Source organism: Lissotriton vulgaris, chromosome 5 (assembly GCF_964263255.1).
Source record: "Lissotriton vulgaris chromosome 5, aLisVul1.2, whole genome shotgun sequence".
NCBI classification, from domain to species: Eukaryota; Metazoa; Chordata; class Amphibia; order Caudata; family Salamandridae; genus Lissotriton; species Lissotriton vulgaris.
The window spans coordinates 1,709,900,498-1,709,919,270 of NC_141693.1; the positions used below are offsets into that span (position 1 = coordinate 1,709,900,498).

General features: G+C 47.6%; 1 protein-coding gene across 1 annotated transcript in view; it reads right to left on the reverse strand.

The window, feature by feature from the left end:
- ADAM11 (ADAM metallopeptidase domain 11) overlaps positions 1–18,773 on the reverse strand; it is a 336,142-nt gene that overhangs the window by 246,023 nt on the left and 71,346 nt on the right. The window lies entirely within an intron of this gene.

An 18,773-nucleotide genomic window follows, 5' to 3' on the forward strand; every position in this document is an offset into this window, starting at 1 on the left:
AAGAGCGACGGAACCTTCCAGAGTTGCATTGGCTGAACCTTCACGATCAATTTTGGAAGTGATAGAAAACTTCTGGGATGTTCCAAAAAACACTAGGAAAATGTGCACCTTTTAGAATTAATAGTTGGCGGCCCAGTGGCTAGAAGCTGGCAAATCGCTGCTAGAAAGGTCACTACGAAGGAAGGAATTACTGAACCTTCTGCGATCATCACACCGTGAAGAGGTCATCCTCTGCTGTTGTATTCTCAGCCTCCCCAACACCCACAACACAAGCAGAGCAGCACTCTATAAAAATGTGAAATAAAATGTGCAGATTCTGGCTCTTTAGCAGCCAAAAACATGCAGACGCCCATTGCACAATCCATGTGCTCTTACTGTCGCTATTTAAGGCAGAGTTAACAAATGTGGAGTTCCCGAAGGTGCCAAGAATGGCCTTCAGTTTATCAAAACACTTTAAAGCCCTTTTTAAAGCACTACGGCACAGTACAGGGCATGCACAGGTTCTAGAGAGTCTAGGCTGAATGAGCACATAAAGACGCCACAGGAGGTGTGTGAGGTACAGTTGTTCGCAGTCAGTTTCAAGGGTCATGGTATTGTTGGGGGCAGTCACTGTTGCTGGGTAGACTGATATTAGGGGAGGGAGGTTGATCTCTGTTCAGGCTGACGGTGTGGAACAAGGGTCTGGGGAGTCATTAGCTAATGACATCATTTGCTGAATGGTGAGGCCACAGGGGTTAATACAGGATCACACAGCCCCATTCTCCAGAAAAGACTGGTAAGCAATGCCATTTTTTCTCCTCTCTGGAGTACAGCAACAAAGACAGTCAGGACAGCAAAGTTCCAGCAGCAAGAGAACTCGCTATAGGCAAACAGAAACAGAATGATGCAGAACCACCAAGGTTACCCAAGAGCAAAGGCGAGAGTGAAGATCTTGTCTGGCATGTAAAAGACTTCGCCCCAGACATACTGGTATTCCAGAAAACCCAGTGTATATGGAAATCTCCCCTTTTCTCTATACACCCCTGTTCAGTGACTACCCAGCCTAACTCCTTAATGCAGCATTCAATCTCTATCAGTCTACATCTACGCAGCTGTCATGCACCGATACTGAAGCTGCGTACTGCATGTGAAATGACTGGGGTGTTATACCCTACTAAGACCAATTATGTGTTTTTTGGCTTAGAGGCTGCCCTGAGCTGAAAGTAACGGCGCGTTAATGGAGCATCTGAAGCTAAATCTGGCGAAAGAGCCACAGCTGAAGTTGTGTTGGCATGCAGGGCAGGCTCTGGCACAGAAGATTTGGTTTGGCTCACAAAGACCCACAATAGATGCTATTGGATTCCCTCACTTCCACCAAAGCAGGGAAGTGTGATTTCTCTCTGCATGCAATGAAAGAGCAGAAACCCACCCTGATATAGAAACTAGCTTGGGTCACATGGGGCAAGTGGGGCTCGGGACCTCTGCATCCAGACATGCATAGGCACTGGGACTGAGGTGCAATACAGTCTCTGAAGTAAGTGACATTTGGCCCTGAACCTCCTCAACTCTTAGACACCTGGACACCTAGCACTCCGCTCCGTCCCTTGTACTCAGACAACTGGATTCTCCTGAAGCAAGTGGTCAATGCCCTGTCATGCAAACAGGTCCAATTGCTTAGCCCAGAGCTACTCGCCCCACAAGCCTAAGGCCAGTGAGGCTGACCTAACTGTGGCAGAAGGAGGATACCTGGACAACGTGCCTGATGCATCACTGATAATAAGGTTCAGCTACTGGGCTCTGTCTAAGCCCCTTTAGCAGTTGTATGACAGAGGCACGCATGGCTGAACTGCGCGTGCCTCTACCATGCAGCCCCAACAATGAATGCGTCTAAACAACGCATTTCTTTACCACACATGCCTTTACCACGTAATTTCGTGGTAAAAGCAGGTTTGGTAAAGGATGTATGGTAAAGTTCACACCCCAGCCCTTCTGCCCTGAGTCCTAAAATCCTGGCCTCTGCCCTATAATCCGACCCGAATCTTAAAAACGACCCCACCCCTAAAACTTTAAACTATCCCGACTCGCCCTGAGACCTAAAAACTTCCTCCCCTATCCTAAAAACTGCCCCATTCCACCCGCCCTGGGCCCTAAAACTCTGCCCCTACCTTAAATCCTACCTCCACACCCCCGCCCGGAGCCCAAAAAACTGCCCGCCCTGAAAACTGCCCCTTCTCCCTGCCCTTCTCCCTAATACTCTGCTCCCTACCTTAAAATGTACCCTGACCCCAGCCCCACACCCTGTGCCCTAAAACCACTCCCTCCCTGAAAACCTAAAATCGTCCCTCTCCCTTAAAACCTACCCCCCCGAACCCTCTTGTCCTGAGCCCTAAAACTGTGCCACTCCCTTAATCTCTCCCAGGGCTCAATTTAGGGGTCCACACGGGTGGACGGCGTCCCCCAACTCTTTTCACAGAGTGGACGCCGTCCCCCCTGCTACGAACTTGGGCCCCAAGGGGGTGGATGAAAAAGGAAACCGTTCGTGTAAGCAGTATTGTACTTATTGCAGTAATATGAAACGGCGTTCATTTGCCGTCCTGTGACTTTAAAACACAAATCGGCGAAGGACTGGGTTAATCGCACAGCATTCACGGCGATTCTTTGCTATCTAGTGTGGGTATTCGATTTAGCCGCGGGGCAGTTTCCTTTAGTAATGCAGAGCCCCGAGCTTTCCCAGAGTCTTGCGTGAGTAGTTCCAGCAGACCTGGTTTTTACTTTGTATAGGATGCCTTTATTTGCGCATTTTCCAATGGCATAAGCAGGACTGCAAGTTCCAGAATACAGAGTAAAAACTTGGACTGGACGTAGGAAACGTTCAAGCTCTGCTTTTCATGACGTCATGAGGTAATTTGCATAATGTCAGTCCCCCACTTCTTTTTATAGGACTTGTGCCCTGATCTCTCCCCCCCAGCCCAATTTACCTTGCAGTGTCCGTGTCATTCGTGCAGGTACTCCCTTCCTGTTCCATTTCCCGCCCACTTAGTAAGCTAGAACGCCAACTGCCTGAACCACGCATATGTGTGGTTCAGGCATATGCATGGTTAAGGGAAACGTTGTTTAGGTTGCGGTCAAACGGAACGCGTGTTTGAAGCTGCCTTGTAAAGGGCGTTTTCCCCCTTCCCTTTAGCTGCCTAATGACGTCTCTTCCGGATGATGTGATGGATTTTCTCCAGTGTGACTGGGCGGTCCTTACCCTGCATGCATGCTAGGTGATTCCAGTAGGATTCTGTACCAATACCAGGGGCGGCTGGTGACATCTGAAAGTGGTAGGGCGTAAAATGATTGGCATACTGCGCCTTGAGCCCGAACCACCATAAGAGAAAATTTTGAAAAAAGAGAAGAAAAATGGTGCACTTTCAAGCAAATTTGAGAAAGTAGGAAGGTTAATAAAGCAATTGCCAGCAGTCAGCAGACAGTCACTAACTCACTACACGCACAGCACTAGGTCTAGTGTGACTGTGTGCGCCGGTGACGTGGGCTGTGCTGCGCCTGGGACGTCACCACACACACAGCCATGGCCAATCGCTACTGCATGGCTTCACTGAAGTCACACAGTGATTGGCCATAAATCTGTAATGACAGGTACACAGGTATTACTGCACAGTAATTACCACAGTATGTAGAATGGTAATATTTAAAAACTGTAGAAGTGGGTGCCTTAATTCCTCCATCTCTCCCTTCATTCTCTGCTCAACCTGCCCTTCTTTCTGTACTTGGCCTTTCCATCCTACCTTCTCTCTTCCTTCCTCCTTTCCTCTCCTCTCCCATCCCCTACCACTCTTCTCCTCTCCTCCTCTGCCGGTCACCCACCCCAGCCCAGCCCGCCCCTCCTCTCCTTAGCTCCACTTCCTTCAAGTACTCTCCTCCACTTTTCTACCCTTCCCACTACCCTCCTCTCCTCCCCTCCCCTCAATTCTCCTCTCTCTACTCTTCTCTCTCTTCTCTCCTTCTCCTCCCTCCCTCCCATCCTGTCCCCTCCCCTCCTCAGCTCTCCTCTCCTTCTCTTCCCTTCCTTTCTTCCCGTTTCCAGAAGGGGACCTGGCACTCGTCTCGCAGGCCTCATAGTTAGTTTTCCAGGCCTCCTCCTAATGTTCCGTTTCGCGCTGACACGAGTTTTATCATAAGTGGTGCGAGCCGGCAATTAGTCTGCGCGAGTGTTGCAATGAAGGACAACATAAATAGAATAACTTCAAGTGTGAAGTTTATTGCAAGATAGAAAAGTTGAGGTGGTCACAGTGACGACGTGACGAAGCCAGCCAGCAGTCAGACTCAGCAGACAGTCACTGAACTCACTACACGCACCAGCACAAGGTCTAGCGTGACTCTGTGCGCTGGTGACGTGGCCGCACTGCGCCTGGGGGGGCACAGTTAGCATTCGCCCTGATCGCCCATTTAGACCCGGGGGCTGCCGCGGCCCTGGCGGCATGAACCAGCAACTTTGGGTCCCTTGTAAAGGTGGAAGCCTGTGCTCTGCGCATGCTCGGGCTGGTTATAGCCCTGTGCCACTCAGACAAGCTGCCGCAGCCCAGCCGATGTCGCCCCATCCCCAGGCTTCAGCAGCGTGACGCGTGAGGTGAGGAAGGAGTCGAGGACGGAAGGTCAAGGTAAGGAGCATTGGCAAATACAATTGCATTTTGCCTGCTTAGCGTGCGTGCGTCCATGTGGCTTAGTGGGGCTACGCCCCAACGCCCCAATGGACGCGCCGCGCCTGATCCAATACCAGCCCACAAAGCCCAAGTGTGCAGGTATAGATTACACGAGTGAGATACTGCAAGAAGTGACACAACGCACATGGCTCAAATGAAACCATACTGGAATTAACCTTCCACAGCTGAAGACAGATTAGACTGTTAAAACAAAAGTTACTGAAAAAATTAGGGTGCAGCTCTATGAAGGGAGTGGCTGAGCACAAGAGATGTAGGAACAGTTTCACACCAATGGACGTAGGCAAGTGAACTATCGAGGGTTTGCACCGGCGCTGGGAAGGAGGCAGTGACCACACATGACCCACACCCATGTGTATCACCGGGCACACACACAAAAGTAGCTTCCACAAGTGCCACTTCGAGGTGCCCTACCCAGAGGATGAGAATGAGAAACGGCCAGGAGCCAGGCGTATTCCTAAGATTTATAAACTGCCGGTAAGGACAATTGCCAATACCTCCGGCCGGACTTCTTGGCGCAATTAGTCAGTGTCTAACTATCTTCATAATCTAGGTTCTACTGGGTTTTTTAATTAATTTTATTCCAGTGCATCCAAGCAATAACACTTATTAAACACCGATTAACCCCTTCGCTGCGGGAGTGGGGAGCGCACAGTGCCCGCATGTTCATGACGAGCTGAGCTCGTCATGAGCTACAGTGCTCCTGTGCTCATGACGAGCTCAGCTCGTCACAGGTGCATTGGTTCCCGTGAAACGCTCAGCACAGCAGGGGAATTATCCCCGCACCTGAGCGTTTCACGGCCCATGACGAGCTGAGCCCATCATGAGCACCGAAGCACCGTGCCTCTTGACGAGCTCAGCTCGTCATGAGCATCAAAAAGGTTCAAACTCAAAAATTGATGCTTTTCTCCAAAGTTTGATGAAACAAAGCTGGGTGTCATCAGCGTACTTTTTAAGTTAACCAAAAGCAGCAGATGATTTTAACCAAGTGGAGCATGTAAACACTGAAAGTGAGGACAGAAGGCAGTAAAAGAAAACCATTACGCCACTAGGGAAGGAAGAATCAACTACTTTGCCTCCAAGATTGATAAGGCAGTAAATTCCTCTATTATTATTATTATTATATAAAATTTATAACGCGCTCAGTTACCCAGGGGCATCCCGGCGCAGTACAGAACAAGAAAGAAGCACCGCTCAATCACTACACTGGAAACAGATGGGTCTTCAGAAGTTTCCTAAAGAGTAGGATCTTAGGCTCTGAACGGATCTTAAAGGGAAGGGAGTTCCACAGTGCCGCCACTTGCACTGAGAAACGCCTGCCCCCAGAGCGAGCTCTCTTTACTCTCGCTGACTGCAGGAGATGTCTTTGGTCCGAACGCAGTAGACGTGTGGGCTTATAGGGGCGTGCCATGGGGGAAAGGATAGGGGGGCCCTTACCATGCAAAATTTTATGGGCCGTGCACAGCGCTTTAAATTTCACCCGTTCCCTAACGGGGAGCCAGTGAAGCGTTTTCAGGGCCGGGGCAGCTGAATGTCTTCTGGGAACATCCATCAACACTCTAGCGGCTGCATTTTGTACCTGTTGGAGGGTTTTAAAAGTCGCTTCGGGAGCACCGAGAAACACCGCGTTCCCGTAGTCAAGCCTCGACAAGATTAGACCACGAATCAAAAGCTTCCTCGCTGAATCAGGGAGCAGTAGTAAAACCTTGCAAGCTGACCGCAGCAAACCGAAGCACACCCCTGCGGTCTTCCTGGCGTGGGTCCTAAAGGACAGATCTTCCTCCAACCAAACTCCCAAGGAGCAGTTTAATCTGGTGAGCAGCCTGACAACACCAGCAAGCAGTAAATCAGGTCCACCACCATTAGACTACCGTTGTAACATGTTAGCCATATTTTTTCTAGAAAAAGTCAATAACATCCTTCTTTCTCTGAGAGGGGATAAAGAAATCATGAAAATGCCTGCATTGCAACACGAAAAACTGAACACATTTCAAGAAAAGCCCCAGGAAGACATGCAAGAGATCCTCAAATCTCTTAAATCAAGTTCCGCGCTAGATCTAATGCTTTCAGACTGCCGTAGCTAGCGCTTCTAGGTGGTCGATGCTCGACACTGGTAACCTTTTTTAATAAACACCCTTTGGGTTTTTAAAAAGCACTTGTAACCTTTTTCACTATTGCCTCACCTGGTATAACGGGCTTTGTTTTCAGGCAGTAGATGCACGCCTATGCCCCCCGGTCCGTCGCGGCAAGTGCTGATTGCATGGAGGGGACGGAGGGCGCGGTCAGCACGCACTCACTTCCGGTAGGAAGCCAATTACGGGGGTGAGCAGGCTAGTTGTTGGAGCCCAGTGGCCATATAACCCATGATAGTACGGACGCGCAGCGGGCGCGCCGGCTGAGCGCCGAAGGCAATCCTGTCTGTGCCCCTCCACGCCTGGCCCGGGCCCAGGGCCAGAACACCTGCCCAAAACCGTAAGAATCCACTCAGGATGGTTTACAGCAACATAGAACTTATGGAGTTGCGGACTACAGAGAGCTGCGCAATACTCAGCCCTATGTTAGAAACTAAACACTGCCGGAGCTGCTCGCTGACCCTCAACTACACCCCATGTGGATCAGCAGCTAATCAATGCCTGCAGGTCAGAAACATGCTAAATAAACTAATAAATGCAGCTTGCTAAAAGCAAGGGCCCTTGTAAAACACAACACAGAAGTAGCCAACTTGATTGACACGCATGACCTCGATATACTGTTCATCACGGAGACTGGGCAGATAATTCCTCAGACATTGATCTGGCGTTGGCAGTCCCGGGAGGCTACTCCGTCCACCGGGTTGATAGAAATGGGAAACGTGGGGGAGGGCTATCCATCATCAGCAAAGATGAATTCCAGGTGCGATGCTTGGCGGGGGTGGAGCACCCTAGACTGTGAGACCCTACCTTTTAAAATTTGCATCACCAAGAATTACACCTTTGATGGCCTCCTGCTGTATAGGCCACCCAAGGCAAAAAAAACTTATCACAATCCCTGGGCCCTGCTCTTGAGTCCAGTCTAAATAAGGTGGACTACACCATACTTGGAGACTTTAATATACACCTTGAAAAAGCCACAGACAAAAATACAATACTTATCACAGAGACCATGGCAAGTTGCGGCCTGACTCAACTAGTTCATCAAGGAATACACTCTGCTGGTCACACCCTGGACGGGATTTTTTCCTCCAATCCCAAAATCAAAATAGGGGAAGACATCCCTGTCCCATGGTCGGACCACAAAGTTGTTAAATTTACCCTAATTATAGAATACACAAAAACCTTAAGAGTTCCTCAGGGTAGCCTTTTCACTTATCAGAAATGGGATAAAATTGATATACCCAAACTACACGAACAGCTCAGTACGACTGTTCTAGGGCTAGATCGTGATATCATTATAGCCTCAGACCAAGTTAACAACTGGATCAAAGGGGCGGTTCTTTCAGTCACACCCTTAAAAAAGAAAAATGCTAAAAGGAAAAACATCTCTGAGCCTTGGTTTTCAGAGAAACTAAGACTACAAAAACAAAAATGCAGGCGGGCTGAAAGGAGATGGAGGCGCAGCTATGAGGAAAAGGAGAAAGTAAACTACTGCAGGTCATTGTCAACTTACAAGAAACTTATAGCGGAAGAAAAAGCTGCCTATTTTGTAAAAAAAATAGAGGAGGCCAAAAACTCAAGTAAAGTACTCTTTGCCACTGTCAAAAAAGTCACAGAGCCAGCATCTAAACACATAAAAGGTAGCTTAGGTCTATGTAACGAGCTGGGGCAGTTCTTCATTGACAAAGTGAAACTCATTTATGAATCTATCAATACCCTTAACAGTAACTGCCATTAAACAGGAAATATACAGAATAACCCAAATAGGGGCTCAGAATTGATTATTGCAGACTTCCAGTTTTCAGCCGTCCGCAGATCAGATATGTCAACTTATACGGACAACCAAGTCAGGGGGCCCAATGGACCCATGTCCACCTAGGGTCCTGCACATGTTCCCGGAGTTGCTCAGCAATCAACTCCAGCTGCTCCTCGCTAAAATAATACAGGCAAACTGCTTCCCGAAGGCATGGAAAGCTGCTTCTGTACGGTCACTCTTGAAGAAGCCCAACTTGGACTCGTCGGTCCCTGCTAATTACAGACCAATATCAAGAATTCCCTTCCCGGCTAAAATCTTAGAAAAGCATTTGAACACACAACTCTCCGGGTTCATTAGGGCCTCTCAGGCATTAGATGTTTCACAATTCGGGTTCCGGGAGGAACACGGGACAGAAACTGCTCTGATTATGGCGGCAGAAGAGATCAGGAGTGTGCTGGACGCAGGTGGGAAGGCTGCCCTGATCCTGTTAGATCTGTCGGCAGCCTTCGACACCGTCAATCATGGCATACTCCTGACCCGTCTAGAAGAAATAGGCCTGCATGCATCCGCAGTTGCATTAATGGCCTCCTTTCTGGGAGAAAGATCTTTCACGGTTCAGCTAGGGGAATTCTCATCAAAACCCTTCAGAACCCCTTTGGGGGGTACCACAGGGCTCGTCACTAAGCCCTACTCTTTTTAATATATATGTTGCCCCATTAGCAAACATCATTAGGAACTGTAGTTTTCTCCCCATATCCTACGCTGATGACACCCAAATAGGGGTGTCCATCTCGAACAACACAGGTGAGACAGCAGACAGTTTTAGGCTTTGTATGGGCCAGGTTAGCCACTGGATGCAATCAAATTGCCTAAAAATAAACGGTGATAAATCAGAGATAATGCTGCTGGAGGCTGAACACAGCATTTGGTCACCGGATTGGTGGCATGACAGTCTGGTCTGCTGTCCGTCACCAGTGGACAGCGTAAGGAACTTGGGGTTTATGTTTGACTCCAAACTAAATTTTAAGGCCCAGATCAATAAACTTTACTCCTCAGTATGGCACATTCTGAAGCCGATAAGAAAGCTCCTGCTATTTGTCCCTTTAGATACCAGGAAAACTCTGGTAACTATGTTGGCATTATCTAAAATGGACTATGGAAACACTCTGTATGCAGGGCTTCAAAAACAGCTACTACTAAAACTCCAGCGCCTCCAGAACGCTGCAGCCAGGTTAGTTCTGGACATACCCAGATTTGAGCCGGTGGCCCACAGAATGAGCAGTCTCCACTTGTTAACAATAGAGAAGAGAATTCCATTTAAGTCAGCATGCCTAGCATATAAGGCCTTGCATGGTTCAGGCCCCCATTTTCTGAAAAACAACCTAAAACAATATGACCCAACTAGGACTCTCAGGTCTAGCAGTGCTGTGCTTCTCAAGACCCCCAGATTTAAACAATTAAGATGGGGTGGGGGGGAGCTTTGTCCTGCACACAGCAAAGACCTGGAATCAGATACCGGTAGCAATAAAAAGCAGACCATCACTGCTATCTTTCCGAAAGTCGCTAAAGACCTGGCTCTTTTCAAATTAGTTCCCGGCACCTCTGTTGTATCTTCTTCTCCCACCTCCGGCAGTCTTAAGTCATTTTTAGTGCCAAGACGCCCACGGGCATTCGTGAGCTCTACAAATCCAATAATCAAAATCAAAATCAAATTGTGACCCTCCGGATATCATGCTTAAAGGTGGCAAGGGCATTATTGGCATGTTGACCGAAATGTTTAATCAGTCACTGGAGTCAGGGATTGCCCCAGCAGAATGGAAGCATGCCATTAAAGTAAAGCGCGTATTGCTGCCCGGATTACTAGTCCGCTGCTGAAAAAAAACATCAGCTGATCTCTCTAAATGCAAAAACTACCACCCTAGCTCTCTCCTACCAGAACTGTCCAAGATACTTGAAAAAATTATCAACAAGAATCTCTCCCTTTATCTGGAAGCACATGATAATCTTACCAGGAGCGTCCCACACAGGCAAGAGCGGGGAGGGGGGGAGGGGGAGACTTGACAGACGAGGGTAAATTAAATAAATAACAACTTTTTTCTCAGCTTCATCTGTCGAGTCCCTTAAATGGCTTACCTCCTTCCTCCAAAACAGAACATTCCAAGTCTGTGAGAAAGCCACTAAATTGGAAATTCACTCCTTAAATTGTGGGATACCTCAGGGCTCCTCTCTACATTCCACCTTGTTCAACCTTTATGTCATCTCACTGACGGAGATCATAAAGGCTCACGGCTTCTATTTAATTTCTTACGCAATGATACATCAGATCACCTCTCTCCACTCACAAACCGACAAAACCTCAAATCTATTAAACCATTATCTTGAACATGTTGTAGACTGGATTGCAGCACGCAGTCTAAAACTGGATGAGGAAAACCAGAGGTGATAGTGGTGGGACACAACCCCGCTAGGTGGATGGAGATGAACTGACAAGCCTGACTGGGCAGCCAACCCACCCCAAAATCAGAGGTGAAGAGCTTGGGTTTCTAGCTTAATGACAATCTCACCATGACAAGTCAAGCTAAAAAACTAGCAGCAACGTGCTTTGGCATACTCAGAACATTGAGAAAGCTTCTGAGATGGCTACCTGAGCCATCGCGCAGAATAGTGGGGGTGCAAGGATTCATCCTCTCACGTCTTGATTATTGGAACTCACTGCATGAGGGAAGTCCCAAAAAAGATTACAGGTTACCCCGAATGCTGTTCATCGTATTCTACGAAAAAAATCACCCAATAACATTCCGCTGCTTCTGCACCGGCAAGCCTGCATTGGCTACAAGAGAGTAAAAGAATACATATGAAAGCACTGTGCTTAGCTCATCGAGCAATGGGCCCAATGTTAATCCAAAGACTTCCACCCGATAACACCGCCAGAACACTGCGCTCTATAACAGCCCACAGCTCTTTACAGTAGCTGGGATAAAGAGAACTAGGAGTGGAGGAAGTTCCTTTCAGTTCTTGAACCCCAAAGCTCTGGCTCCGACCCTAAATTTAGGTAACTGCTAAAAACCTTCCTGAACTAATCCGGATCTCCTGCAGTTGGATTAGCGCTGGGAGACCCTTTGGGGTAGCCAGGTGCTTTAGAAAACCTCATGAACAGAATAGAACCTGAGATCTCCGGTACCCAACTGAGGTCCAGGCCTCAGGCGCAGAATTGAAAGGAGGAAGAGCTACGCGATGGGACCAGTCCTAGAGACAAGAAGCTGATGATAGCACGAAAGAGGCGCAGAGCACGAGGATCACTGCGCCACCACCCACCCCTTGTGAAAGCGCATCTTAACGAAGATACAGCTGCAAAGTCCATGGTCCTGGCAGGTTGAGAGCTTGACTCCGGAAGTGTTTTTTTCCACGAGGCTCTGGAGATATTCCACGGTAGGAAAGCAGGCATTGGAGAGAGGCCTACATCTCTCCTGTGTACAAGGGACAGGCAGTCTTGCCGTGGCTCTGGTACTGTAAGAGGGAGGAGAGAAGGGAAATAAGCCGTAAACACAGATAATAAAGAGGCACCGGATAAGGGTGGGGTTTGTATCGAGCAGAGATCCTTTTGTGCTGTGTTCTGAATTCACAAACCTCAGAGTCCCAGGCCATGGACGCAGGCCGGGCAGGTGCCGGCGTGCGGGAGCAGGAGTGCATATAATCCGGGGGCTCAACTTCCCCTTCCTAGCCCCAGGCCTGGGGTCACCTTACACTACAGCACCGGAGCCATCTTAATTACCAGAGCAGCCGTGTGAAGGGGAGGCGCATGAAATATTAACTGGTATCAAGTGGGTATGCACAGACTGCTACATGGGAACACGAACTGCAGCCACGGTGCACAGACTACAGCCACGGTGCTCAGGCCATAGCCACGGTGCACAGACTACAGCCACGGTGCACGGACTGCAGCCACGGTGCTCAGGCAATAGCCACGGTGCACGGTCCGGACTACACCGTGGCGTGCACAGACTGCAACCACAGGGCTTTGACTGCAGTCAAGGGGCTCCGACCGGCACACAGGGCGCTTACTGCAGTCACAGTGTACAGAGAGCAGCCACGGTGTACTGAGTGCAGGCATGGTGCACAAGCTGTAGCCACAGTGTATGGACAGCAGTCACGGTGCACCGACTGCAGCCACATTGCTCAGACTGTAGTCTGCAAAGAGCACAGGGTGTAGTCATGGGCCACAGGCTGCCGCCACTGTGCACAGACTGCAGCCACAGGGCACAGACTGCAGTCATGGGGCTCATGACTGAAGCCACAGGCACAGGCTGCAGTCATGGGGCTCATGACTGAAGCCACAGGCACAGGCTGCAGTCACTGGGCACAGATTACTGCCACGGTGCTCATGCAGCAGCTAGGGGGCTCTGACAGCAGCCAGGGGGGTCACTGACAGAATATCGACAACACTAATATCGACCTACAGAAATACCGAGACATAAATAGCGTTGTCAAAAATATCGACCTCCTATCTTCATAATGGTAAATACAAAAAATATCAGAAAAAAATATTGTTGTTAAAAATATCGAAGTACAAAATATCGGGTTTTTCATATGTATTATAAATAATGTAAAATAAATTCAATAATACATTTTACTAAAAAAAATATTTAGATTTATTTGTAAATGTTAATAATTATAAATAATAAATGTAATTTAAAAATAAATTAAATATACATATAAAATGTAATATATATATATATATTTACTTACAAATAATTAATAAATATTTTAACTAATTATAAAATGTTGAAAATATATAAAAAAAGACAAAGATAAATATATCTATACATACACCTGTAACATTAAAAAAAGTATAATATAAATTAAAATATTAAAATATGTAAGATTTTTTAAACCTACATTTTCCACTACATTGAGTTCCACCATAGGGAAGGTGTTGGATAGAGGGTAAGAAATTACTATTCCCACTCCAGCGAGGGCAACAGCAGGGAAAATGTTGGATAGTGGAGGGGAATCATTTACTAGTCCCACTCCAGCAAGTGCAACAGTAGGGAAAGTGTTGGATAGCGGAGGGGAATAATTTACTATTCCCACTCCAGCAAGTGCAACAGTAGGGAAAGTGTTGGATAGCAGAGGGGAATAATTTACTATACCCACTCCAGCAAGTGCAGCAGTAGGGAAAGTGTTGGATAGCGGAGGGGAATAATTTACTATTCCTACAGCAAGTGCAGCGGAGTAATAAAAATTACTATTCCCACTCCAATGAATGCAACAGTAGGGAAAGTTTTGGATAGCAAAGGGGATTAACATTACTATTCCAACTCCAGGGAGTGCAACAGTAGAGAAAGTGTTGGATAGCGGAGGGGAATAATTTACTTTTCCCAATACAGCGAGTGCAACAGTAGGGAAAGTGTTGGATAGCAAAGGGAATAACATTACTATTCCCACTACAGGGAGTGCAACAGTAGGGAAAGTGTTGGATACCAGAGGGGTGCAAATTACTATTCCCACCCCAATAATTGCAACAGTAGGGAAACTGCTTGATAGCAGTTCGGTATTAATTTACTATTCCCACTCCAATGAGTGCACCAGTAGCGTAAATGTTGGATAGCGGAGGGGAGAACATTTCTATTCCCACTCCTGTAAGTGCAACAGTTGGGAAAGTGTTGGATAGCGGAGGGGGGAAAAATTACTATTCCCACTCCAGCAAGTGCAACAGTAGGGAGTGTTGGATAGCGGAATGGTAAAAATGACTATACCCACAGAACAAAATTCAAATTTAAAAACAAACAAAATATCAAGTACAATACAAAATATAATAAAAAACACAAAAATGAAACATATATAAAAATATAACAATTAACAAAACATATAAAAATATTTTAAGGCAGTAAAAATCTAAAATTGACAAAAAAATATTAATTCTTAAAATGTAACAAACAATTTAATAATAAATATTGTATAACAGAAAATAATCTTAATCAATAAATTAAAAATTACATAAATGTAATATTTATTTTCCTACCCTATAACACCACACACTTTACAACACACATCTAAGTTAAACAAACAGTGTACTTCCATAATGAACACAATTAATTATCAATTAAACCAATAATAATAATTATAAAACACATTTAAAAATGTAAAAATTAATGTACAAACTAAACTACAGCTATTGAACCTAAATACCCAAACAAAATAAAAAATACAAAATTACCAAAAATATTGATCAATTCATAAATGAATATAAATGATCAAGTAATTATTACTTAATTTAAACGAAATTACTTTCCACCCTCTACCCCAATAAACACCAAAATACACACCTAAAAATGTTTACACAATTTCCATAACTAATTTTACAATAATAAATTAATATCAATTAACAACAAATCAAAACAAAAAAACAACAAATCATTATTTAATTTAAAAGAAATTACTTCACACCATTTACCACTATAAACCCCACAACTCGCACATCAAAATTATTACACAATTGGCATATTTTCATTTTAATTAATGAATTAGCATTAATGAATAAATAATTGATTAATTATAAAAAATGTACATCCCACCATAGTCCCCTATAAATGCCACCACCAATTTTGTAAAACATGACACAATTAACACAATTAATGAATAAATAATTAATAACATTAACAAGCAAAATATATATAATTAATACATTCATTAACATAATTAACACTATACATTAAAATTAATTAAATATTAAATTACAAATATTAATAAATGTATTCAAATTAAATTACTTCCCACCATACTCCCCTATCAACCCACAACCCGCTCATATAAAAAGAACACAATTAACATAGTTACCAATTTATTAATAATAATTAACAACCAATTAATAAATAATCAATACTAAATTGACTCCCACAATTAACAATATAATATATAAAATAAATCAATATTGGTGGGCGTGGCTAGCAGCCAACGATGGCGGCCGCAGCTTAGAGAGGCTCCCGAGACGAGGCGGCTTCCCGCGGCAATCCGTCATAATTATCCTTTGTTTTCACAAGCTGTAAGGGGAGGACCGGACCCGGAGTCCGTGCGGCAACCAGCGCAGCAACTTTGGGGTCGGTGACGGCCTGAACGCGCCTCGAAACGCTGGACGGAGACCGGAGAGGAGAGGGGCCTATCTTCAGCTTGAAAGCAGCGGAGTTGCGGCAAGACTATAGCCGGCCGGAAGTGGCCTCATGGCGGCGGTGAGTGGCAGGAAGTGCCGGCCCCTCGGACGCGTCGCCCAGAAAGTCCGCGGAACTTCTTCCGGCGGCCCGAATACACGAGCGGAGCCCCGCGACACCCAGCGGTACTCTACAAGCCCGCAGGATCAGGCCAGGGGCGCGGAAAGCACCGCGGACTGCAGACGCGACGCCGCCATTTTACACACTGCACGCGAGTATCACCCCGAGTCCCAGCAGCGGCCTTTCACACAGAGCAGCGATCACTACAACCTACCGGGTGTGCAAGCGGGGGACAGCGGTTCTTTGCGGACTCCCTTCTGTGGCATGAACGAGCGCTCATAAGGCACTCCACTGGAAGGACATTGATGGGAGCGGATGGGGCCCTGGCAGCACGCATACTGAAGGGGCGCTAAGGCTCGGCAAAATGCAGAGGCATGACCCAGCGCTAGCTGCGACCCACAGCACACCGCCGGACTTATCAACGGGCTCAATGCAGGTATGAGGGCTCGGCAGACCGCCTAATTATTAGCACTACTGGGTGAGGTGCCGCATAGACTATCATAGACTCAGATAACACCCTGCAAGTCGTTCCTGAGGTGACATTCAGCTCTTGAAAGCCTGCGAGGGGACACTACTCTCCCTCACTGTGGACCCAAACTACGTGGCCGCTACACAGCCGACTACCGGTGCATGCGTGGACGGCCCTGCTCGGCCCAAACACTGGCCCACTGTGACATCTTGCAACGCTGATAAACACTGCACCATGTCAAACAGGGGCCCCAAGCACAGCACTACCCAGGCCAAGCTGGACAAATTCGCGTACGAAAGGCAGACGCCACCCCAAGAGCAACGCAAGAACGCGGGGAAAGCGACGGAGACCGAGGGGGCTAAAAAGGCCACACTTGAAGATGTCCTGGCGGCATTGGCCCAGGTGCAAGCGACGGTGGGAGCTACGGCCACTGAAGTCACCTTGATACGGGCGGACCTTCAGAAAATGAACGAGAGGGTCAAGCAGGTCGAAGTAGTCATTAAATCACTGGTCGAGGATGTGTCCGAACTACAAACGGCGATGGAGCGACTGCAAACTGACAACAAACTACTCAGGGACAAACTGGATGACCAAGAAGGCCGCTCCCGGCGCAACAATGTCCGAATTTTAGGTGTGCCGGAATCGGAAGACACGGGGGCAATGGATCTCTATGTGGAGGACCTGATCAAAAACCGATTCCAGCCTAAGGGACTCTCGAACTTCTTTTCAGTAGAAAGGGCCCACCGAATTCCGGGGGGGAAACCGAAGACAGGAGGCCCACCTCGGCCAATACTGGCAAGACTGTTCAACTTCAGGGACCGCGACGCCATTCTACAGGCCGCAAGAGTGGCGCCGGCCATTCAAATTCAGAACTCGAGAATTGCTTTCTTCCCAGACTATACGGCTGAGGTATTCCGGAAGAGGAGGACGTTCCTGGAAGTGAAAAAAACGTTGAGGGAGAAGGAACTGCCATACTCGATGATATTCCCGGCTCGGCTGAGAGTAGTAGCGGACAAAAAGGTGTGGTTTTTCGACTCCCCGGAAACTGCCCGGGACTGGCTGGAGGGATGGCACACTGTTGGCCGGCAGCGCAGAACTCACAGACCGGATCACGAACGCAGAGGAGACAGCAGGAATGGCTCACAAACGTCTGGTCGAGGGGAGGGAGCGGAGAGCTCTCCCTCCCGTGGATTTGCAGGGGCGGGCGGAGAGGAATAACCCCTACCCTGGGATCTGTATTAGTGGCAATCGCTGACCATTGACTTATCATTTCAACTGCTGCACAAGGACTCCGGCATGGCTACCCCTGAAGCACGCAGGGATGCCGCCTGCTCGGGGAGACGCTCTCCCCCCTACACGCAAGTACTCTGGTTGTGGGATGGGTTAAGCACTCTGCTCAGTTGGGGGGGGCGGGCAGATGAAAGTCCGTTAGGCAGGGAGGCAGGGAGGGGGGGAAGGGTTGTTTTTTTACAGTTAGGAATTTGTATGCTAAGTCACAGACAAAGACTAGGCCTCCACCTGAGTTAATCCCAGATGGGAAGAAAGAGAGGGGGACTACAGCCTCCACGAGGACAATCAGCTTCTTCTTACACGACTATACACCCACCACGTATGACACATTTACCCACCGATATCCCATGGAACCCATAGTACCGAATGGCTGACATCCCAACGCCTGAAAGAGGGAATGTAGACACCGAGATACAGTGCCCCTCCCTACGTCTAATGACTTGGAACTTGAGAGGGCTGGGAGACAAGGTGAAACGGGGGCTAGTACTAACCGCGCTTAAGAGACAAAAACCCACCATAGCGCTACTGCAGGAAACCCACTTAACAGGGGGGGCTACCAAGGCTATGGATAGAAGAGGATACAGGATGATGGTCCACTCTGATTTCACATCCGGCTCCAGGGGGACCGGAATCCTGATGCAAAAAAACACACGGTTTATCCCCCTACAAACCAAGACTGATGATCAAGGCTGCTTCGCAGCACTGCAGGGGCAGTGGGAAGGGAGACTTATTAACCTAGTTTCGGTATACATCCCACCGGCGCTAAACTCGGTGCACCTCCCTAAACTGGGTGATTTTATTCTGTCTCTCCCAGAGGGGGAGGTTATCCTTGGGGGGGACTTCAACGCAATTCTGAATACACAACTTGACAGGTTTCCAACACCAGTCTCCACGGGAGGGGTCCCCCGCCTCCAGCAGGTCCTGACAGCCATGGGACTGGTTGAGATTTGGAGGCACCTTCACCCCGCGGGGAAGCAATACACTTTCCATTCCGCAGTACATGGTAGTCTGTCTAGAATCGACCACTTCCTGACCCTGGGAGATGGTCTCCATTATATAGATGCAATGGCGATTCACCCTCGAGGGATCTCGATCACTCCCCACTTACTCTCACACTTTCCTCACAGAGACAAACACGTAAACGCATATACCCCATACATG